This window comes from Trichoplusia ni, chromosome 15 (assembly GCF_003590095.1).
Source record: "Trichoplusia ni isolate ovarian cell line Hi5 chromosome 15, tn1, whole genome shotgun sequence".
NCBI lineage: Eukaryota > Metazoa > Arthropoda > Insecta > Lepidoptera > Noctuidae > Trichoplusia > Trichoplusia ni.
The window spans coordinates 6,488,985-6,515,420 of NC_039492.1; positions in this window are offsets into that span (position 1 = coordinate 6,488,985).

Genomic DNA, 26,436 nt, shown 5'->3' on the forward strand with positions numbered 1-26,436 from the left:
TCTAGACTAAACCTTAATTTAATAATACTTACTGCTTTGCGTGTCTTTGTCCGCGTGGTTATGAAGACATAAGTTAGGAATAATAAATTGTAATATTAGTAGTGATAATAAGGTTGGTGGCCGTCACAAAGACAGTAATATTATATTAACTCGATTAATGGACCTATATGATGGCAATTTTCTATAATTCCAGTATTTTCGCAAATATCTCGATATTTTTATATAGAATCAGAGTCGATCAGTGACGACAAGACGGCTTATTAATGCTCAATAATAGCGGTAGACTTCTATAGGAAATGTCTATCGGTGAGATAATGTCGATTTGTTATATTTGTTTGTTACTTAGAAGTGTTTTTGAAGAGTAAAAGATATTCTCCATTATAATTTGTTATTTATTAGACGTATAACGGAGATTAATATTTTTATTTGATGGCAACATCAAAGTCTGACGTTCCAGTGAGTTGCTCTTTTGTAAAGAACTAAACGCAAAGCAAAAACATGTAGTAAGTATGTTCATTGTACCTCAAAATGTCTTGAAGTTTTCGATGCTGTGATACCGAAATATGGATATTAAGAAAAAAAAATTGAGCTGAAAAGACATGTCACGTTGGCGGCACGGGTGCCAACCGAACAGTGATTATTCGTGTCACGTCAGGGGTAGAACGTTTTCAGGCAACAGAAAAAATAATTAATAATCTCTAAATGACAACTACATAAATATAACTTTACTTGTAACAACTCCGATGCCCCAGCCAGTGGCACTTGGCACAAGTTAAAGATGAATAATCAAAAAGTACGAACTATGAAATGTAGTAATTTTACGAGAGCCATAAAATGAAGCAAAAATCTTTAAGAACATCGTAAACTCTTACAGTCAGGTTTATGTGTGAGTATTTTATGTGTTGTTCTAGTTTTCCACTAGGCTTTATCTAAATATTAAATACGACTGTTTACTAGTTGTGCATTGTGTGTTGGCAAAGCAATGTACTAGGAAACCAATATCAATAAACTATACCAGAATAATCCTTGCTTATTACAGGCTAAATATTAACGCGGCAGTCGTCACGTCTGAATTAATGCTAATGTGGTTTCTCGCCGTCTAAAATCACCGCACTCTGTAGCCTTAATGATAAAGCTCGAGCAGAATGCTTGCAACGTGTTTCTCCTAATGCAGACACATTGTTGTGATAGCCCAAGGGAAATAGTGGGCCGCCCATTCGCATCCAAACGGCAGCCATACACGCCTGGTCAGGAATACTAAAGGCGTAAGGGAACTATAGTATTATTAAAGACTGGGAAAGCGTATTAAAGGTGTGTGAATAACATTCCATACCAATTAACCTGCTTGCATTGGCCGACAGTTTAATACGATAAGTTATACTCAGGATTGGTCTGACTGGAGGTTATTTCTGTTAGAAGATAAGCTCGTCACGTACAGATAGAGCTGGAGGAACTGAAGGTGGCTGTAATTGGTTCGGGTGTCTTCTTCTTATCACATGGTTGATATCCTACTTATTATCAATGTTTTAACTCACAGTTTTTGTTGTCAACTCACGATCTTTTCCTTCACCTTTTTTAAGCGGGTGGTAATTACTCTGCAATACACACATGAATTCAAAACTACCGGGCCGATCAGACCCGGCTTGGCTGTGGTGACTACATAAGGGGCCAAAAAGACCCCTAGCAGGCACGGTTCCGATAATCAGCTTTAATCGATCAACAGTTCGCTCTCATTCAATCTTAACCTTTTGTTATCGATGAACAAAAGGCTTTTGAATAAGGTTTTAATCTCATTATGCGTAAGTTGTTACGTAAATCAATAAAATGTAAATGTGTATTCATTTGGAAGGATTGGTTCGATTTAATATAAACTTATATTAAAAGCTCGCTTAGGGATAATGGTTATATTTTGATCAGAAAATAGTTAGGGTTTTGTTCAATTATACTAGACATACATTACTTTAAAAGTTGTGTGGTATATTACCAGTACTTAAAATGTATAAATTAATTATAGGATAGTTAGTTTTGCAGAAAAGTTAAATTAAACTGCTGCACTTATTTCACAATTTCATTTAATTCTTAATTAACCATCGTTTCTTTCCCCGAAGTAATTTCAGCGACAGCATAAAATATGAAATGTGTTAAATTGCTCAAGTTTTATAGGTTTTTAATGTAGGTACAGAGACAAAAAGTAACCATCGTTTCTTACGGGGAATGGTACCCGCGATAAAGATAATTAATGGGACTTTTATTGGAAAATACTTAATAACGACTGCATTTCATGCAAGTGATGCTAATGAACAGTCCATATTTTCAGGCTTAAATGGCGGTTCAATTTATGTATAAGGAATATACAAATATTGAGGGTTTTTACTTTTTCGTTCATTTACATTTCAGAACAGTAGTTTTTATTAAAAGAAAAACTTATTTATACTATGCTAGTTCAAAACTTTAATATTTTGTAATTGATCTTATAAATGACTTGTGTACCTTATGAAAAAGTAAGGCTTGTTGCTAAGTGTGTTTGATCTATATGACCTATGTAGAAGTACAAATATTCAGAAGAATTTTTCAGTTGATCAGGTACCTACGTTTTCATTTAGGGCCGTACCACCGGCCTCGGGTTACTATAAATATTATTAAGTATCGCATTCATCATTAATTGGACCATTTAAGAAGTGGGGCTGTAAGTTATATATGTAATCAATTGCTCTTGCGCTTTACACGCGCTCTGCTTGCTTTTTGTTTTTGTCAACTTATCACCGACCCTCGGTGATAAGTTCAAACAAATTTTCGTCGACTGACATAAACAGTATGTGAATGCTATCCGTCTATAGTCAGGTTGTTAATCGTAAGTTAAACACATAACCTATAACGGCTTAGGAACATACTTTTTACTCTCCATAGCCCTATACCCCAAAGTAATAAAAGTTAAAGACCACAAATGGTTTTGTTTTCGTGAGAACATACGGAGTAATATTAATAACTATACTTCCAAAACTACTGTTATTAGAATAGCTCTCGTCACCCTTGTTTCCTAAGTGGGTGCCCTGAGGGAAACTGTAAGAGGGCTCGCAGAATTCTTAAGTTTAGTTTGCATTAGTTGTCCAGTTACGAGGGGACAGGCATGACCACTCCAGCATAATAAGTAGATGGAACCACTCTTAATTGTGTGAATCCACTCGATAAATACCGATTGTGAGAGTAGTTTTGAGAATGGGTGTTAAACTAAATATTGTAAGGATTTCATAGACATAAATCATCAATTAACAATTGGATTAATTTATTTAGATTCTAGCTTCGTTTTGCGACCGTCCAGTAGATGAGTATATTGAACGAAAGAGAAAACATGAATTTATGAATTGAAACACTTATACGTTTGATCGATGGCGTAGTTTTATTCATCCTACAAGGTTCACATGTTACAATATCTAGATTTGTATGACCGCAACGCTACGATTAATTACAATTGACCTGTATGTTATGTTGACTTCCGGAAACTGGAACATTTTCGGTACCTACGAATATACAACATTTTCAGGCTAAAATCGACCGAAAAAAAAGGTTAAACAAATATTACCCAAAAATATTTCGCTTTTGTTCAAACAGTCAGGGAAAATAAAAACAAAATTGTCCGTTATCAGGGGTCGCGGACAATGACATAAATATTAGAGATAAGAAAGCTATTAACGTTAAAAGGATTGATAAAAGTAAGAATTTAAAATTACGAAACCGTAGCAGTCTGGGGCAGCTCCTGGGAGATTTACCGGATCGGCCAGGGTTATTGGATTTTTGTTAAGACTGAATATCAGGCCACAGTTCTGAAATAACACTGCTAAATATAGATGTGAATTCGGTACGTAGTAGAATTATTGGCAAACGTGAACTTTGATATTTACCTACCACTGTAACATAGGTATAGACAGCAACAGAATTCAGTGAATACTTTTAGTTTTCAGAGGATTCCTGAATACATTGAAATGCAATAACTTAGTACTGGGACTTAAACTACCTTAATCTCTAGAATTCTACTCAAATCTTGGTAAAAATTGATAAAAGTTTTCAAACATTTTCGGTACTTCGTACTTAAACATCATTTACTGCATCGACCTTTGTTGCCGCCCGTACGTATGCATACGTGTTTGTTCTATAAAACAAATTGCACATAACTCTTCGGTTCCGTGATCCGGCTGCCAATTACACGTTGAATAACGATAAGTCATATTGTAGAGCGTGCAATCGAGCATTATCAATTTGTGGGGATCCGTGGCTGACAGTAGCGGCCGGCGACGCGGCGACGGTACATTTGTCACCGTGATTAAATGACGTCACACACAATACACCCACACCCCAGAATGGTTTTTAACTGACAAAATGTCAAAAGTGTAGTGCAGTTCGCTTTACGAACTTTATAGTGGAAACGCCATGATAAAATGCTGAAACTACTCTCATCAGAGTTTCTTAAATAAAATGTGAACTTTCTTTATTTTTGTTGCATAATATTAAGGTTATAGAATTTTTATCTACGAATATTTTGTGTCTGTAGGCAGCTTTCTTGCGTAACATTATTTGGAGGAAGAGGCGTTACGTGAAGTTTAAAAGTACGAAGTAGATACATGAGGAGAAAAATAGTTGCCGAACTAACTCAATACTTAGACAGGTTCCACGCTGAGTAAGACGAATAGATTAATGGTTTCACATATCTCTCGTGCCATTCACAATAGGAACCGACTTTCTGACAAAAATACTTATACAGAGCTATTTCGCAATCATTCGATTCTTCGCTTCGGCTGTCTGACCCCAATTCACTTTAACCCAAAGTTAAATATTTTCTGATCCGCACTGAATACAAACAGCCACTCAATTCTGCTAATAAGGTATCTGAATCGTAGTGGAAACGTAGCGGTTAGGCGTAATTCCGTCAATATTGGCAAGGGTTGGCAGGCAGCAAGTCTCGCCAAGTAAATTTGAAACTGTCAGGTGCTATAATAAATTACAATAAGCTTAATGTGCTTCCCTGATCCGCAGAGCGTCTTCAAGGCGCGTTTATTATTCCTTTTGTCTTTTCTTTCTATGTTGATGGGAATATTTTCAATATTTACTTTTTATCTCGTACAGATTACCACAAATTGTATCCAGCATAAAATATTACGGTTTTAAAGTTTTATATCTAGGGGAATACTTTTTAGAGAATCCCTTTTTTATCTACAGCGGTCCTACTAAGTTACTCTTTACAGTAGCTTCGATGTACTTTCTTCACTAACTCGTTGAGCGATCAATAAAGTTTAAGTTTAGTTGAGAACCCATTTGCAGCACATTATTGGACCATTATTGTCAGCCGTTCACTTTTATAGTTACCGTCTGCTGGTTTTATATCATTGCAATTGAAATCAACTTTTTTCATATTGGATATTGCTAAATAAGATGTCTGAAGTAACAATAAAATACGGAGCATAATGTTTACATAACAACATTAACGTATCCCACCGCACAAGGACAATACTATTTTAAAACAAATATAGAACAACAGCAGTTACATTACCATATTACAATTTGGTTCATAATAAAATTATTTGGCGTGGAGACACGTACGGCGAGCCCACAGTTTATTACTTTAAACAAACAAAATTAATAAGGATCTACCAAAATCCGTAACTGAATGTTGATAGACACGAGGAACAATTCCGTTTAGAATTTCAATTAAGAAGTTAGAGACCTATTAAAATTCAGGAGAGCGGTGTGGGCGCGAGAGCGCAGTCCGAATGCGATTGTACCGAGATAGCCGTTAGTGTTTGGTAAACGAGTTTCAAGGGCTATTAATAAGCATTCTACTGATTTTTAGGCAACTCTATTAACGGGCTTGTAAAAGGCGGCCGTTCAGCTTCTATTTTGGTTACATTTGTGGTATTGTATTATATCTGCTTAAGGCTAAGACTTGTGGACAGTAAATATGACTAATTCTATAAGTTAATGAATGTTATTGGTATGCTTCTTGACGTTACATATATTAAAAGTCAAAGTTCGCTTTCAAATCACCATTTCAAAGAACATTTTTTATATTATATAATACAAAAAGTCGATACGTTGTTCTGCTAACCCACCTTTCAATAGCTCGCCGTTGTATCTTTAATCTACAGCTACCTTATAACGGTTTCACCAGCTTACTCTAAGATTGCTTCTCTGTGATTTATTGACACGAGATAAACGGTTTGTTAAAGAAAGTGAACAATAGCAAGGGGAAACATGTAGGGTAAGGTTGTAACCTACAAGTTTAATTTATTTTGTATACGTGTTTCTACACAATTGCTAGCTATTAAAAATCTGTGCTCGTGGAGCTCACGGCTAAGCTGCCTTGATAACAACTGCACAAGTTGGTCGATCATATTTTAAGCTACGCTTGATACGGTCCGTCTGTGGATTTGTGACGTGTGTGTTTCGGAAGGCACGTTAAACTGTAGGACTCGACTGTCAATTATTAATATTTTAGTCGTTACGGGTAGTTTGAAACTAAAAAGTCTAAAAAAGCAGTCGCACTGAGGTTCTATTCCGTTGCCCAGGTAACGATAGGCGATAATTGTAAAACACATAAACTTAGCGGTATCTGGTTAGACTGAAAGTCAAACCCTGTCTTGTTGGGAAAAGGCTAGAATGGCAGGGTTAAACTCTTTTTAGTTTTATTTTGTGTTGCTTTTTAGCTATGAAGTCTTGAGGCGGAGTTTTTAAAGATTCTTTTGATAGGTAGACTTGTTTAATGTCCCTCGAGTATGGCGAGCTAGACTTAACGGTTCTAGGAACAGGAGTCGCCTTCCATCTCTTGAGAGTCGACAACCCTTTTCAGCGGTCGTTACGTTTTAGCTGTAAGTCACAATGCCTAAGGGAGCACATTTACATTTGTTTAAAATGCTGGTACGTTGGCAACATTTAATTTCGCGACGCGACGCGGTATACATATTAATTTTTTGCAAGCCTGTATTTTAATAGAGCCTTTACAATTCAAATAGATAACTTCGTTTACAAAAAGCTTTTAGGTAAAAAAAAGATTTAGCTGTTTAATTATATTGTTGAGCACATTTAGAAATGTTGTCTATTTTCGTATCTCCAAGTATCTGCTAAGCCGCTCCCCTAACTCATTTTGGTGCTTACTTTTTTAGCGTTTGTAATATTTTATGAGCATTAATCTTGGTACGTTCATAAATGTTTATGACTCCAAGCAAATAAGGGAATGTATAGGAAGAGTAATATTATTGTGATATTGTGTTATGAAATATAAAATCTCTGTCAACTTGGTATAATAAATTGTGAAAAGATGTTGTTGCTTTTAAGACATTAATTTTCATATCATAAGATTTTTTATATATTTTCATTAGGCTCTTGGAGTGGAAATGTGGATTAGGTTCCAGATACACTTATCTAATTAATGAATTTTGGACATTAGGCCAAGCATTATAAATAATAGAATTAGATCCAACAATCGATATACCAGATTCATCAGTCCTATTGGATTTTATACAGCGTAGTATACGGCAGCAGTTATGTAATAAAAATTGTAAATTTTATAAAGATATGCATCCTTAACGCCGTCCGTCCGTAATTCGTGGGATCATTATACGAATTAACAGTAATTCAATGTTCGAAATTAAGGTGATATAAGAATAAGTTATTTACAGACAGCGAATTGATTAACCGCTTATACACAAACTGATTCATTCAGTTATATCGCATAAAGCGTAATTATGTTTTTATCACTTTCGAAAATCGTGGAAAGGCTTTTAAAAACATTACTTACCTTTCGTTAGTAAAATTACCAGACTGTCAGAATTGTAGATGTGAGTTTTATAAAAAAAATGTATTACACTTCAGCCAAACGAAGATTATCAATTTCTACATAAAAATAAATAAATTTAAGTTTTGCAAGTTCCTTTCCCTCTACATTTATTAGGAAGATGAATGTCAGAAAGATATTTAGGATATTCCGTTTCAACTGTAGAAATTTTCATTTTCTGTTTCATTAGTTAGATTTAATCTTATTAGGACAGGAAAGTGATGGGATCTCTTCGTGGAATCCAGTAACGAGTGCGGGGAAATGTTTCATGTTTCTGAGCTATTCCGAAGCAGAAGTTATGCCAGAAATTAAGAGCACTTAGTCGAACTTCTGATACCTACGCAATGTACTGGAAAATATGTTTCTGTACCTATCTTGCTAAGGTCACGGTATTGAGTGAAAAGTTATTGATAGGTAATGTAATACTAATTTAATTTGTCTTCGAAATAAGATGTCACTATATTCTTTTAATCCTTTCTTCTTTCTTACGTCAGTTTATCTGTAACTTGAATGAACTCGTTTATGTATAACTATGATAATTTTGTACAAATAATTATTTAAATAATTTAATTATTGAATATTTTTTATAAAAACATATTTAAATAATCTGAAAGCAAGAAATATTGTAACATCAGGATCTTAATAATAAATCCATTATTTAACGTTCATTTTGTAATCTAAGATGAACTGTCTAGAAAGTTAGCCTTACATTACAAAAACATACGCATTTGTGTCACAAGCTACGTTAGAACTAGAACAACCGAAAAACAGTTGATAGTGTCACACTAAATTCTGGAAGCTTCCATTGTTTTAAGCTGGGTAAAGTCTAACTGAGCTAACAGTTAAATTACTCGATGTTTTCCTAAGCTTTCTGGCCTTGCTCGTTCTGGCCTTTCGTTAAATACGCCACAAAAATGTCCAATCAGAAAACACATAATATACCTATATATTTGTAATAATTTGAAATTGCGAAATAGAAAAAAAATAAACTTACATTTTCTCTGACTGAGAGTAGTTAATTTACTGTAAGTAAATCATTTAAACCATAGACAAATGCCTTAAATCTAACAGACATTTTATACAATATAATAACATACAGCTTAAAATTAAGTTAGTAATTATACAGAGAAAAGAAAGAAAAATATTTGATTAAAAATGTTACGTTTTATTGTTTAAACCTACACCGGAATAGATCAGGTGCGAGTGGAAGGATAATCTGGTTTGTTCTGGAGGGTTTTAATGAAAGCCATCAGTCACGACGCCTTCGTCGAGAACACGCCGGCTACCATGTACCTCTCTAAGTAATATTATTGCAGATGCGAGACAGAGAGGCCGAGCTACGCCGTGTAGCGTTGTCTTGCTCCGATAAATGCAATAATATTACTTTAAGAGGTGGCGGCCCTCAGTTACCATGTACCTCTTAAGCTTGGAATCGTCTCCTGATACCAATCTATGTATTTACTAGCGAACATTTAGCTTAATGAGCTTTGTCGACATGGTCGGTGCGGTATCAATATTGGATAAGCTCGGATACTCCAATCTTATCAGCATTATCTTAGATAGGATTGGTTAGCCATTTGTGGGATTTTCATTAGGTTAAGTATTTAATGAATGCTTCATGGTGCCGTTAATGCAATTTTTGGGTAAACAAGAGTGTGTATAGAATATATTTTAATATCAGCTATCAAGCTGTCGTACATCCGTGTTGTGTCGATAAGCCACTCACACAACAGTTGACAGTTTTTGTAGTACAATTTCATACACAGCTACAGTAAAAATACGCTGTCGATAACAGATCAAGGTTTAATAGAGTCCTAAATAAAAAACAAAACTCTAACGGATTTGTTCAATTATAAACTCTACAATAAAATCCAAAACAAATTATTCTTTACGTTTGAACACAAGACGGCACGAAGAGGAAGGAATAAAAACACAGTTAAAGACAAGCACCAGTCAAGTAATGTAAGTTAACTATCTTAGCATCTAACAGAGGTCGTGCACGTTCAACATTAAGTGGTAATGCATTTCGCAGTCCGCCAGTATCTACTGTTAACGCCTTGTCAATGAATATTGAGCGATGCACAGGAATTCTTAGTATTCGACTCTCTATTTCTCCAATTAAAAAAACGAAGGCACTATTAATACTGAATACACAAAAAAGGATTAAAATGAATTAGGTGAGACTATTTCGATTAACTTTAGGTTCTATTAGACTAAAAAAAATATTTGAAGTGGAAAAGTAAGTTTCTCCTTTAACGGAATCTGCTTCTTTGGTGAGAGGAGTAAGAGTTAATTTTCGCCATTGCTTTTAAGAGCGTATGGAAACACCAGGCTCCGACGCTGTCAATGTGTGGTACAGTACATTTCCCCAAGATCGCTGTTAAAGGCTAATCACGGTGGCTAGAGGAGGGCAGACTTGAACTCAAGAAATAATAATACACTAATACCAGCATAAACAAAAGAGAGACTAATGTAAAAAAGTAAAAAAAACGTCCTAAGAAAGTCTAAGTTCAATTTTTACTTAAACACGCAAATGTAGAATAATTTACTCCAAATAAGAACGTAGTCAAAGATTTTATTTTTGGGAGACAAAGATAATATTAGACAATGGAGGATCATAAGCAAAGATAATAGAAAATGTATAACTCACAAGCGAAGACATCCCTATTTCTGTGAGCAAACAAACTCGGACGCTATTGTCGGTAAAACAGTTACAGTTCGTAAGGCCCCGGGCGATTTTTCCTAAGAAATGTCTTCCCTTATGTCAGGCGTTAAATGGGTTCGAAAGATATTCGCTATTGTTTTGTTTGGTTCACTTTACTGAATTGAACTTAATAATATGTCGGTCATATATATGTATTTTTTGATGTATTGCGCAATACTTTGCAGCTACTTGCAATGTGTGAGACGAAGATAGTAGTATCGTTTGAATAATTACGTAACTATTAAATACAGTTTGTCATTCGACGATTGTTCTGAACAACTTGGTTAAATCTTTTATTAAGTTCTCAATTATCTTTGATGTTTGGGTCCCTTTTTACCTTTGACCCACGCTTGTTCAAAGGTCCTTTACTGTCCGGTGGTTTCAAAGTGAACTATCTCTAAGCTAGCTTACCCTTTGTGTGACTAGCTGGTAATCCCGACATTGCCTGGCTTACATTCCTATTTGACAGATGTTTTTTGGTTGCGATGAGTATTTGTCGTACCGTACTCAAAGTAATTGGTCTCGCTCCGTCATCCGTATTAAGTTGAATGCACGTTTCCTCAAACTCAATGTTTGTTCACGCTAAATCACATTTGTGATGTTTTGTTAAAGTTTTATGATGCTTATGATTAACGACTTTAATGGAAAGGTCCTTGTCTATATAGAGGTGTATTTCTAATGAAGTTTCGTAACTTTGTGTTTTCCTAAAGTAGAGCAGCTTCTGCTTTTCATTGCTAATTAGTCTGCTTCTGGATAGACTACATTTTCTTGTCTTCAGTTTTTCAACATTTTTGAATAGCTGTTTTATCTTCCTAATGAAAGATTTTCTTGACAGGATGACAAATTCTGATTAATTATCTCAAAATTAATTCGTTTTTAAATTGGTACAAAATTGGCTAATTATGTCTAAATATGGTTTATTACGTAACTCCATTGCAATACTATTTGATTGATGTGAGTATGTATTGTAAGTAGCTATCGTTTGTCGCAGAAATTCCGAACAAAGCCTTGTGTCAAAGACCCTTTGTTAGATTAGAAAATTTGCTTCTAATTAGGAGTAAGATAATTAGGTCTATTAACATGAATTTGTAATGAGCTTCGGACTATTAAAGTTATCTTAGTTGAACAGTGTAATAGTGTACATGGCAGGTTAGTTCTGACACAGCACGTTAGGTAAAATATCCAATCATTACATAAACGATCATAGGTATGCATTATTGTCGATATTATCCCGACTACAGAGATAGGACGATATTACGAAAAAGTTAAATCGAAGCACCAAATCGTTTCCAGCCAACGAAGCTTCGGTTAAGTTACCCAATCAACATATAAAGTGGCTACTCAGTAAATGGCACTTGAATCCAGTCACTAGAGATAAATGAATGTCACTGATTAGATACTAAAAGCTTAGTAATCGATTCTGTTTTTCGCCGGCCCGAGCTAATTGTAACAGCGGGATGACGAACAGCTCTGTGCCTAATAGTGCTTCGTGGGGTAAAGTGCCCTATACTCCGCACGTACACATCATCGTGTACACATACTTGCTGTGACGAAATACTAAAATACTTAATACCCGTAATTCAATATCAATACGACCCACAAAATAAAAAGAAGTATTTGTAAAAATAAATAAAGAAACCCCCGACCTACATATAACCGTGATACCGAAATACCGAACTGTTTTCCCCATTACGCTTTCCACAACAATGACAATAAACTATGCCGCGATGGCTCCATTCCGAGTGTTTTTATTTTTTCGGGTTACACTTACATGCGTGGTCGGTATTATTTCTGACTTTAACATACACAGCAGAGAACGATCGTTTGCACAATACAGTCATACCTACGTAAGTTTCCAGCAACGAGTTGATTTATGTCGATGGAAGTTATCTGCGTAGATCGGCACATTAGGCAGTGGAATTGCTGTCAAAGCTATCACACGTTTTTGGTGGCAATTGGTAGATACCAACTCATTATGTTGTTCAGCCGTGCGCCCGAATAAACAGTAGCGCCGGGTGTAGCAGGTCGCGCAGCCGCGCCTGTATCGATGCGGATAACGGCCACCAGTAATTACCCTCCCGGATTTTATTTCCATAGATAACATCAAATGTGTTCACAGGAAAATGTGGCTAAACTCAATTATTTTAAATTAAGAAATTATTAACGCGTTTTTCTTTTCTTTTAATCATAAAATTCATATTTCCAGTTACATAAACGAAGCGTTATTGTACCTACTGATAAAATTATCATACATATTGCAAAGCTACGTTACTCTGCCCTATTTTAAAGCGCTGTGTATCATGTCGAGGAAAATTTACGTAATGTCTATCAGGACGTGGACGACAAAACATTTTCAGTCGAAATACTCCAACAAAAGCAAGTTTTTTCCAGCACTGAGGTCCTGTGTAAAAAACACATATGTTCGCAATTTTTGTAAGTGCAGGAGTTCTTTACATTCCCCAAGGAAACTATACTCATAACTCATAGACCGTCATATGAAGTGATAAATTGCTGCAAAAAACTAACCGCTGCGTAATACTTATTATATGACAGCGTAAAAAGTGAATTTCGGAGACGATTTTCTTATTTGACACCAGTAAAATAATTCGAGCAGTAAACAATAATTTGTGTAAGACACCAATTAATGGCGGGCGCGACGCGGCAAGAATCCGAGTGTGAATAATTTCGAACGATCGTAATTAATTGTTCATTGTTCACTTCTCATTTATTATTTAGTATTCTTATATATTCTATTTGATTTTCTTCTTGAAGCAAGCCACATGTAATATTACTAATCAAATAGTTTTATTTAAACTTTTGCTGCTTTTACTCTCATTTATTACTGAGTGCGAGTTTGTTTTGTTACGTGTACCTAATCTATTTAATTAAGGGAGGTTAGCGCATTGCGCTAAAAATGTACCGTACCTGAACTGAATAAATATTTTATGAGCAACATAATTATATTTGTCCGGGGTTAGAGTGTTTGTGCAAGCGATGTGGATAACCGTTACACTATGTAGAAATCCGACTATACTGGTACTGTTTTATTTATTTTAAAGTTATAACTGGTTGTTGATTAAAAAACTTAATCAAATCAAAGTAAAATAAAGCGTATTACGAAAGCACTGACTTCAAATTCGAGGAACAAGTTTGTTAAACTAAATAAAAATAAATTTAATAATTATCAAAGCGTCCGTGTTACAAACTCTCACGTTATATTCGTATTGCAATTTGCTGTATATCCTGTATCTACCTCCACGGGACCGTACTGCGGTAACATTTGTTGTAAAATGTTCTGTCGCATTGCAAAGCTGAAACTTTGAGCAAAATTTAATCCATTTATAGCGATGAACTAGGCTAAATGTGACAGGAGATTGCAACGTGATAATACTCCACACAAAAAAGATCAATATAGCCTTCATCGGCTTTTGTTGGCGCGTCTCCGCCAGCATCAACCCCACGTTTTGTGTTTTTTCTATTGCATCACGAGTTGTTACAGCTGTGATGAATGAACGAGAAATGCACAACAGTTATGAATGCAACGATCCAAGATTATTTATTCGAATTTGAAATAACTATAACTTTATTTATGTCTAAGTTTGCATTCGTGTAGCTAAACAACTAATGTTGAAATATTTCAAACAAACCGCTAGATTTGTGAAATATTCACAGCAGTATACACGAAAGTACATACGTACTATATATGCCAGTGAAAATTATTGAAATGTTGTCAGTAAATTCAATTTACCAACAACTCGGTTGTGCAAAACTTATTGTTTATGCTTGCCAATGGGGTCCAATTTTGCGTGAAGTTAAATATACGTTTGAAAATCGCAGCAACAAGCCGCAGGAAGTGTGTGGGCGTTGTGCTTGTATTGTGATATTTATTGCCATTGTACGGCCTCCTCTTGTATGCGTAACAATATTCAGTTGCAAATACAATGATAGGATTCGCTGACTTGTCATACAAGCTTGTTGGACGCTAAACATGTGCAGTGAATATTGATGCGCTAATGTTACGCTGGTTGTTTATTTAGAACATTAATCATATATTTCTCATATTAGTAAAACTACCAGTAAGCAAACAGCTATATCCGTAGGATAAATTTCATATTTTTAGCTTCATAATTAATCATGACAGACCGCTGTAATGTTTTAAGTATCACTTCTTATTACCTTTTAAAGACTTATAAATTTTAGGAAAATATCATCACCGTTCTATTTTCGGAAAAGTCTATTTCGGGTACCACTAAAGTGGTATTTAAATGTGGCCGTGTGGATTCTGAACACGTAAACACATTAATTGTAAAAAAGTTACGTAATATCAAATAAGGTTTTCCTGCATGCTGTAACCAACATTACAACCTCTAATTTATATTAATTAAGATATAATATGAATACAAAGGCTAGGTAAGCACAAAACGACGCGGAATGAAGTTGTTTCGGTTGGAGTTGTGTTATTGGCGCTCTGTGCTCGAGGCACGTCGCGCACAGTTTCTTCCTGACGCCACCTAATTTAGACAACTGTCCTAAACTCCACCGTACTAATTTGGCGCGATACTGTTTTGGGACATGCTTGTGTTGCTAATTGGTTTCACGAAATCCTCCCTAGGGACACAATAAAAGATATCGAGTTTCTTATTTACTTATTGCTTAGGTTGTTGGCCCGTTTGATGCTCTCCAGCCTGAATAAACACTGATTGTATACTACCAACCGAAGAATGAAGTCTTTCTTCTCTAAAAGCCTTGCTAATGGCATACAATCGAAATTTAATCAGGCATAAGACCTTTTTGAGAATTTACTGTCTGCAGTATAAAGTTTATCTAGCGAACAAAAGCTTTACATGTGCTTGAAGTTACAATTTTATTCAGACGTTTTATTTTTGGATAGTAACGGTTATAAATTTTAGTTTAACTATTATCTTTTGGGGTTTTTGATATAACTGAGTTAGTCCTGAGTTAGTACAATTATATGTATTTTTTCACGTAAATGTGCTAAGTTTATTTTTACAGGTACATACGATTTTCGACAATCATATTTTAATCGAAGATGTGATCATATAACAAAAGACTAATCAGCTAAGAAAAAGCTTATAATATGTACGAACGTATTAAAGAATAATACTCGACGATATCCAAGCTTTAATATTCGTAGCCGGCGTAGCGTCTATATTATTGCGGTAGCTACGCCGTAGCAACCGAAATTCATGTGCCCAACAATGTACGTACAATTGGAAATTGATGCTTATATCAAGATCGTGTGGAATTATTACCGAATTATTACTGATACGATGTGAATTTATGTACTAACGTGTAACCAAGTTGCTGTCTGACGTTTGCCATTTATGGTGAACAAATAAAAATTTAATATTTTATTATTCTTGTGGAATTGTTACAATAGAAAATGGTTGTTAATCGACAATTTAAAAGACGTACTAATACAGATAATATTTTCGATGCTTACAAGTGTAGGCGATAACTTATCAAACGAATGTTCACGCTCCGTACGCCCTTTAAGAGTTCACATAAGCTTCAGAATATAAACTTGACTTGATCTAGATTTTGAACGCTTACTTTAAGTTATATCGAAAGACTTTACTGGGATTTAGAAGTTTTATTTTTCCCGTTTATCCGACGACAAAGAAACTGGATTATGGAGCAAGCAGGTGCTTAGTTTCAGTCATAAGGATTTGGGAAGTTGTTTCTTCTTGTACCTATATATTATTTATCACAGATTTAGAAAACTTAAGACGGTAAAGAGACCAGGTACGAGGCCTTGAAAGAAACCATCGCAAGGGCTACATAGAAACGTAAAATTATTGCATTTGTGGAAGAGACTCGGCGTTATCGACCGTTTTGTCACAATTATAATAATATTAGTTTAAGCAGTGGCGGTAGACCATCAAGTCTTATTTAACATTTTCAAGCTTCTGGCCAACGTTTTGACGCTTTTCTTTACAAAAATATATCTTTTTACAAAAAAAGTAACGGATCAAGGGTCCTTACCCCGAACCGATAAGTATGAATAAAGAACGTGGTTAAAATGAATAAAGCGAGGAACGACAAGATATGACAAGTGGAAATACGTGGTCTTTGTCCACCTCTCTTAAAAACAATGGAGGCTTTATGTTTTTTTTTGTTACGTCGACTGTTTGGCGCTATCAAATGTCATGGTGAAAAATTTACTTGTTTCCTTTCACACACATATTCGTGAATGCGTGTCTTGAATGATATAAAAATGTGTGTTAGCAAAACCTTGAAATATTATTTTTATTTAATCCGGTCTTTTTTGCAAAAAATCTTCAAAGGAATATCTAAAAAACTACTGCATTTCATAAGTCACATAGCACTAGCAGAAAGTTTGCGTAAAAGGGAATACGTACTAAAAAGTCCTGCACCCCCACACACTGGTCACACTCGAAGTCCTTTTATCCATAACATCTCACATTTCTCAACCGATAAAATATAAAATATTTTAAGAACAAAACATACTTTAAGATGATATTCTTGCTAGAATCGTGTTATATCTAAAAACCTTTGGGATTTTAAAAATAAAAATTCCATTTTCGACCGCTCGCTGAGTTCTAAGTAGTTGAAATGGTCGGTGACTCGCTTGTTATAGCTTCGCCGCTGGAATTATTTTCATATCTGACAGGTTTTAAATGAGTGAAATATTTTTAAGCCACATTTTTGTGGAATAACGTCGTCTAAAGTATGTTGAAAACTCTGGAGTTTGAAGTGGTTGTGTTGTAATTAAATTTATAACGTGTCATGTTGATATTGTTTGGTATGATTTGTACCTAATTATTTTGTGTCACAAAGTTAATGGTAACGTTAAGTTATTTTCACTCAAAACAAAGACGAGTTGACTTTTATACAAAGACTTCACGCTGTAAAGTTTACAAAATGAAATGAAATATAATATAAAGAATATTAAGTTTTATAAAACTTGAAGTCTATAAAGATTTATGTGTTTCTAAACTAAAATGAATATTTTAAGATAAATTGTAGATGCGTAAGCAAGATAAATCTGTAGGTGGCGACTGGCGTTAGCGTTAGGGTCGGGTTTAAATTAATTTCAAAAGAAAATTGTATCACTCTCTTTTGTGTCCCAAATTTATATCTACCGCAGAAATAGATAACCGAAATTGTTTATAACGCATTAATGAAATTAAAATATGAAAGAAATGATTTTTTTCTCATATTAGAGAAGTCGTAGTCGGTGGAATATCGGTATGTCTCATAGGTGCTAAACAAAAAATGTCGTGACAAATGTGCGTTGGAATGATTAGACAGAAGCGACACTGATAAATGGTATAGTGAGGACGTACAACATCTGTTATTCACAAGAATAAGATAAATAAGGTATGTTTTTGTTACACGATGGCTCACCACTTTAGGGCCTCATTGGTTAGATAAAACTAAAATATATTAGGGATCTTCCTTATTGCTTTTTTCTAAAAGCCACAAAAAGGTTGAAAGTTTTCGTTTACTGTTTAATAAAACATATGAAATGAAATCATGGAGGTTTTACTCGCGGCACAGCGGAAAGCGCTGCTGTTGTTTAATATTGACGTAGGACAGATTTACTTAATCGAGTTTAACTCGCCGCTATTGTCCTCTTTGTTCTTGTTCAAAACGCGTAATATCTTGCGAATAATAAAAATCTGTTGCGTGTTTCATTATTTTCTGTATTATTTTATGGTTAAGCTGTAGGGGTTTGCCCCTCTGGCATTGGGTGTTTGCAAAGCTTTATACAGTTACGGAAATATTTTCGTTGTGGAAGTAACGAGAATAAATGTTATTATCGTCGCAGGTAATGCTTGTTTTATATTAAGAAGGGCTAATCCAAGAAACGCAGATATACACTTTACAAAATATCAACGTAGGAACTGTAGAAATTGTAAACTTTAAATTGAAATATTGAAGATGCATTAAGTCTCAAGTTGTAATTGTTTGTAGTTACGTATAAAGCAGCTACTCTTGCTTCTATCTTAACTGGGCTTGCAGTAAAATATTTGTACACCGTAATACTGCCGGGAATACAGGCAAGATTATGCGATGAATAAAGTAGATCCATACATTTGCAGGGTAGGTAAGACCGCAAGATGGAGCCACCTGACCGCTTTTTCGTTTCCCCTCGTAGTTTCACAACATTCAACAGCCATTTGCATTGTTGTAGAACTTTATGGAGATTCTAATAAACTTGGATTGTCATTCAAATCTTACGCCTAAAAGTTTTTGCGGTTTTCATGGTTTCTTTAACGGAAAGCTTCGTAATTTGTATTTTCAAAGAAAATTACCTATCTATATATTATCAGTATTCATTGATGTTCAAAACAATTAACATGAATATTTATTTACCACAAAATATTGTTTGTGGTATAATAATGTAATTTTAATTATAAATTCTGATAAATGACATTGTAATTAGTAAATAAATTACATTTAGCTATCAAGTTAACATAGTCAGACAGAAATATTTGTTTGAAATTATACAATACTAGCTGTGCCTTCGACTTCGTCCACATGAAATTTAACAAAATAAAGGTGGAATAAGTTACTCCTTATTTCCTCAGCTACTTATAAACAAAAGACCTATCAAAGTCGGTAAAGCCATTTGAGGGAATAGCCGGAACAAGCAGACAGGCAGAAAATAATGTTATTTTGGTGTATATATACGCATATGCATGTAGTAAACTACGATTATTTCAATATCACAAACAGACACTCGAACTTTATATATATATATATTATGCACCCATAGATAGAGCTCAGTTTAGATAAAACCTCCACTAGATCTTTTAAACATTGGCATGAGAGGAGCATTCGCCCAGTCGGTGAACCAGTCAAAGCCCGCGCGCCGTATCACTGCATAGTTCAGTTCAAAAACAAGAATAGTATGCCCGTTGATAACATAAAACTAAGACAGTTTTACCAGATGCCCTTTGTTATATGCAAGAATTTCGTTATTTACCTTAAAGAAAACTGCTTCAAGAAAACCAACACATTTTTCCTTATAACTTATATCTCAAAGTGTCTTTTCCAAAGTTTAAATGCAAGTTAGAGTCTTTTATAACTTGGTTTTAACTAAAGCGACTACAGTGTTTATGTTTGTTTTAAACAAGTTACTTGTATGTGCGTTTGTTTGTTGATGTACGGATAGCGTTCCACTCTGTGCAGTTGCTACGATTGCCGTAGTAGCTAAGTGGTGTTATGCGATCCGTAAATATTTGACTCTATCTCAGTTAACGTAGAGGCAACATATCTCTTGATAGTAGAATTATAGTTGTGGTTTTAAAAATATATGTGTAGATACACATATATCCCAAAAGGTCCCTTAATTTTATTCATTATTTATGTATTAGATATTAAAAGGCAAGACAAGAAACCTTGTTAGACACAAATCAAAATAGAATATTGTTTGTTTAACAAAAGCTCGAATATAGATTTCGATAGTAGATTTTCTATAAAAAGGACGCATAGCATAGTTCCCTAGTACATTTTGGCATGCGTGTATATTTTTTGTGACTATTTTGTTTGAAACTAAGCGGTACTACGGGTACGTGGTGCGGTCGAGTGAAAACCACCGCCTGTGAATAGTGGGCCCAGTTTTTACGCTACGTGGTCAGTTCACGCCCAACTAGATGTGTACCGGGACGGATTACTATCATTCAGTCCATTCGCTCGATTGTTTTATACTACGGTGAGGCACACCTCTATAAATAGAGCTTAGATTACTCGTGTTATAGTAGTATGCAATGTGTGTGTAAAAGTCTGGTCATATGTTATACTGCCATAGTGCATGGGTTGCTTTTTTTTCTTTAAGAAAGGAATATTTCGAAATTTAATCAATTTGGTTACAAAAATCACTTTGCTTTTCATTTACTGTTAATAGAGTTCCGTACCCACGGAGTAAAACGGAACCCTATTACTAAGGTTATGCTTTATGTCTGTCTTTAGTTACCACGCTGTATCTCATGAACCGTGATAGTTCGATGGTTGGTTTATTCTGATGATTTATTTCTATTTCTGTTTTACAAAAAATAAATAATATAAATCGAGGATAAGCAGCAGTTGGTGCGGTCAGGAAGATGGGTGATCATTTATTGACTTCGGTGTCGCGAATCCGACTCGCACTTTATCCGTTTTTGTTGAAGTTTTTTTTACTTCCGAGTACAGAAGCATAATTAAAATTATCACAAGAGTCTGCAACAACACATTATATAAAACAACAACTAACAAATAAATGTGTCACTATCAAATCACTAGCTATAATTCACGCAGCGCCATTAACTAAAGCCGGAATCAGGGAACAAGTTGTTCTTAATAATTCAAATATAAGTTACGACTCCTGAAGTCGTCATTGGCGTCTCGGGCACGATTACTTAGACTACTTAAGTCCTCGCTGGCATTTAAAGGGTTAATAGTAATTACAGCTTTTAATTGTTTTTCTCATCAAGTTAAATAAAGTTTGCTTTTTATCCGGCTGTTCCGCAGTTAAATGGGTGTTTTGGTTCCGTAATGGGTTCACCAATTGAAGGCTTAGCCATCGGCTTCTCGTAAACTTTAGAGGGGTAAGGTGTTCATTGGGCTATGTCGTTACTCCGACATAAAATAAATGCAAACTGTATTTCCCAGTAAAATGTTCTAGGTTTTATTTGAAGTAACACAATAGGAAAACGAAATATTTGCTGAATCAACTTGCTCTGTCTATTTGCCAGTTACATCGCACACAGTTTTTCGGATATTTCCTTGTTTTTTTTTATTCTTCAAGCTGAACTAGTAGATGTATTTGCGTATTTCTATTTTGATGACGATATTGATGAACGATTGAAAGAACATTAACGGCTAAAACGAAGTGACACAAATTCTAGACTAGCAGTGGGTATTAAGCTAGACGGCTGGCCTACATTACATATTGACAACAATACCATACTTACTGGATCAAAATCATCTCAACGATACACGTGTATTGTATTCCTAAATGACTTCCACGTGTAAAGAAAGCAAACAACTCGAAAATCCTTCGATATATACGATTTAATCGAGATAGATTTTCCTTCGAACTAGATAGACAGTCGTATTTGTGAATAAGCGTGTAAGGGTCAGTGCGGCTCAAACTGGCTTTGTTAAATTGATTTTACGTGTATTGCGGACTTTGTAGGTCCGCTCGCTCTCGTCGGGCGTCTGTGCCCGGATGGTAACAACTACTTGGGATTTACTAAACAATGCTTTGATTTTTTTTCGTTTCACTGGCACTACACTTTCACATGAAACGCATTTCTTGGTAAAAGGCTTTGGGTATATAATGATTCATTTTAGTACTACCGTATTTGTTGAAAGGGATTTTTTATTACATAAAAAGAAAAACATTCGATCCAAATGATCAAAAGAGTCAATTACACATTCACACGACTCTCGACAATATATTTTTTGTAAAAGTTCAAGCAACAGCTTGCTTTGACCTTTATCGCGTAAGTTTCAAAATTCAAACGTTACTTTTATAATGAATATTTACATCAAAGGTTACAGGTTTGAGAGGGGAAAAGTTGTATTAATAGCACACTCAGGTTTTAACATAAACTTTTAGTGAAGGTAACCTTTTCGAATATAAATCGGTGTAATTAGTTGACCTAGGCCCGGGATATAATATGTCCAGTCACGTTTTAATTAATTAGATAACTTTAGCGTTAGATATTTTACCTAAAACTCAGTTAGCTCCGCGACAAATTGACTAGTTTTTCATGTTAATTAGGTATAACGGTGTAACGTGGTGTCTACTGGCTTTATTGAATTTATCCAAGATTTTTTGTTATCTATAACTTGCAATATCTTTGTTTTGAGAATAGATATCTTTCATTTCCAAAGGGCTGAAGACCAATCATAGAATCAAATTATTCAGAATAATGCTATGTCGTGTAAATCGTGCTTTAATTTGACTGAGACAATTGTCTGTCTTTACTTACATAATTCAAAAGAGTGATTTGGCTTAAGAATGGAGAAAATAATTAACTTGTACAAGTCAATTTTCTTAAATTTAATTAAAGTCGTTGTTAAGAGTTTGGTTGTTTTCACCGGTCACAGAACAATTATTTTGAGCGAATTGAAATGTTTGTTTGCAGAACATTCTGACAATGTAATTCATGATTAAGTTATTAAAGCGGAAAAACTGGTATTTGAATTAGAAAGGAAATGTCTAGACTCACAAATCGTTAGATAATTCTGGATCCGCGTAGCACCTAAAAGGTTTTTTGGCACGTATTGAAGAGAAAAAGACATGTCATCGAATGAAGTTCAGTTATAGGTATAACTCATTCTGTTATAGTTTCAGAAGTAGTATATACTTGATGAATCATCATGTTTATAATAAAGATTTCTATAAAAAATATGTTGTATAGTTTTAATCTGATAAAAGATCCGTTGTCTAAACTTAACATTCGATTGTCAAATCGGAAACCTGAAAAAGACATGTTAAAAATCGACTTTAATAAAACTGTAATCTAATATCGTAATCTGTGTAAGTTACAAAAGCAATCTTCCATTAAATTTTATGAGATACTCGGTATAATACAGTAATTCCGGACATAGGGTCTATAAGATGAGGTCGCCTAGTTAATCTAGTTTGTGCGGCGGAGCGGAGGCAGCGGCGGGTCGCGCCGGAGGGTGCTCGACGCGGAGAGCAGGCCTAGCACAAATAGCCTCACATTTCTTCCCACAGGCCACTCGAGCCGACAGCCGATATCGACCGCCAACCTTTATGAGACAAGCACCGGAAAACCTGTGTCACCAGACCCGTGAACCGCGCTGCCCACACGTGACACGCACGATTACATTCTCAATTATTGCAAGTTCGTACGACTTTGAATATGGTATTCGTAATCTTTAAAATGATGATTTATTTAAATATAATTAAATTATTTTTATTTTCGTTTATTAAATTCTCCGTCAGTCACCGTCAATCAGCTTTAGCGATTATCATATTAAGGCGAACATGTCTATTCATAAAGCGTCAAGGATTAACGCCTACAATAGAAATGGTCGTAAGCGCCCAGCGGTTGGATGGAATTATGTAAACGGCCGTTGGTTTTGAGATTTGATTAATGGCACTTCATTTAGAACAGCTATTTCGCGGAATTCTAATGATATAGAAACTGGTAAGAGCTGAAATTTGAGAATAAATTGTTCCTATTAAATGAACTGTAGAGGCACGGTTTAATACAATCTGTATTCTAATTTCTGTATTATTCATTTGCATTCTGTTATTACTCGCTGCTAACTTAGATTAGATACATACGGAGGGTTGTGTGAGTTTCTTGTTATATTTCTGTTAGATTCAGCAACGTACTAAAATTATGATCTGTTTGTTATATTTTAATGAAATACTACTATTATTTTAATTACCATAAAGTCGATACTCAAAATGCTATAAAATTTAGCGATTGAATCAAAACAATGAAAAGTTTATTTTGTTGTACAAATAGTGAAAGTTATGCAAAAAGGAATGATTTATGAGTCGCTGATGACTAATCGTTTATTATTTGATAGGAAAATTTTCAAACTTTCTTGTTTATGTTGGGGCATTTTACAACTTATCATAGAATTGAAAACTAAAATAACTTTGCCATTAAGTATTTAGCAAATATTTTGATCGAAAATAGCGAAAACATTTGCTAAGACAATATCTAGCCAAATTCTTTGTGTAGCCACTTAAATATTCGGTGATTTATAACTAGCTGAACTCGAAATTATTGGATTGGATCGGATGAAAAACAAAATAGAATCGATGTTTCCAAAACAATAAAAGTCCTTTCACAAACTCTCTAAGATTCAAATACTACACACTTATGTTTATAAATAAGTATGAACCTATATACTGACATGTGTTAATAACGCACGCACTTACATCCGACCGCTGATATATGTTAACACTCAGAAGTATCGCTTCGGTTGTTGCGGAAAGCTTAACGCTCGCGCTTTAGCGCTGCGGCGTCCATTAAGATCCGACGACAGTTAAACTTAAACTGAGAGGCGCTCTGAATTTTCATCAGAATTTACAATGCAAATACAGATAGGAATTGTGAGGGTTTTCAAAAATGTTTTATTTCTCTTCATAACTTTATTTTGTTCTCAGAATTGAAAGATTATCAATAAGTATTAGAAAGCGGAGTTCGTATTTCTTTTACGTTTGATGTTGGAATGTTTGAAGATTAAAAGTATTGTGGTTTGTATGGAATTTATAATTGTAAGCCCGCTTGGATTTTTCTGTTGGCGGATTAAATTGTTGTTTAAATACATTTTGAATTACCTACGGATTCTGAAATATTTACAATATGCGATGTATTGACAAACACAATAAGTCAATCGGTGAGAAACTAACATCTGTTTGTTTTCTTATTGTTGATTTAATATTTCTCATCAAACATCATGCAATTTGAGAAAAGTTCCCCTTTAATCTACCGTATCCCAATTGTATCATCAACTCCTCAAAACAAACTCTTTCCTATACTGGGCGTGTCACGTTATGAGTGTAAATTCCGACTGCAACGTGTAAGTAATCGACGTGAAGTTGATCAGCGGCGCGTGACGGCCGCTGGAAGACGAGCGTGTGCCCATTAAAGCCTGCGGCGGACGGCCGGCTCGTGATTGATGACGTCATTCGCCACTTGTCCTGCCCAGCCCCTGCTTCGCTACACCCGCCTCACAAACGCTGTACCACTCACTACGCCCCATTCCGTCTAATTGGACATTTTATAATAATGTTCACACAATTAGGGAGACGTTGACAGTTTTGATATAATTTTCATGTTATTGTTTTAATACTCCATGAAACCGCAATTTTGTAGTGGATGTCTTACAAAAATTAACACTTGTTCTCATTCAGTATTCCGAGTAGGTATTTTCAGAACGCTATAGTTGTCATGAATACAAACATCTGTACAATCTTCCGTAGTATTGTTTCAAAATAATTGAACTAATAACAAAGATAATCACTCGTAATGACACTCATAAAAGCGACATAAACAATATCTCCTAATATTTATCAACAGAATAACACATCAATAATGGTCCTCGAAAATAAATTGGTTAGAACTGCGAGCACCTGCGCGACGAGTTAGATAATCTAACTTTGCACATCGGAAACTTGGGAAATTAATTGGGCCGCCAATTACAAATGCGTGTCAAGAGATCGCGCCACGTATTCCCTGTGTATCTTCGAAATTGTATCATTTATCCCGGCTTTGTCAAGCTTATATACATTTTAATTCATTCATGTATTATTTATGCAATTTTGAATTGAAGGATTCTACACGTTCACGGCACGTTCATAGGTGTAGGTTCTGATTATTTCATTTATGTATAAAAATTAAACATTACATTATAGAGAGATGAAGATGATAAGATATTTAAGTAGATAGTTTAAACTTCATATTAAAGTGCAAACGAGATAAAAGTTAAAACAAATATCCACTTGCAGGTGTCGTATATATCTTGTTACGTACGTATTTCCTTTATAACTTCATAAAGAAGATAGGAGTTGGCTTGAGATGTGGCAGAATTAATTGTTCAACGAACCAGAAACCGAAGTGTATCCGTAAGTACACAGCTCCGGTCCGACGTAAACAAAATTTTTACGAGCGCTCGCTTCATTAGCCATTAAACCCAAAAGTATTTCTTCGCTCATAAAAAGAACAATTTATTTTAAAATGTGAAACTTTATAAAATTCCTTGTCCGTTCGGTGTTGTAAATAAGATCGGTTATAACCTTTGTGCATCGGCTGTGTAAGCAAGCGATCGATCACGGGTGACGCCGGGAGCGAGAGCTAGTTAATCGGCTTGTTATCTTGAGCGCACTGACACCAGAGCTCGATCACGCTTTAAAAGATTAACATATTACCCGCAGATTGAT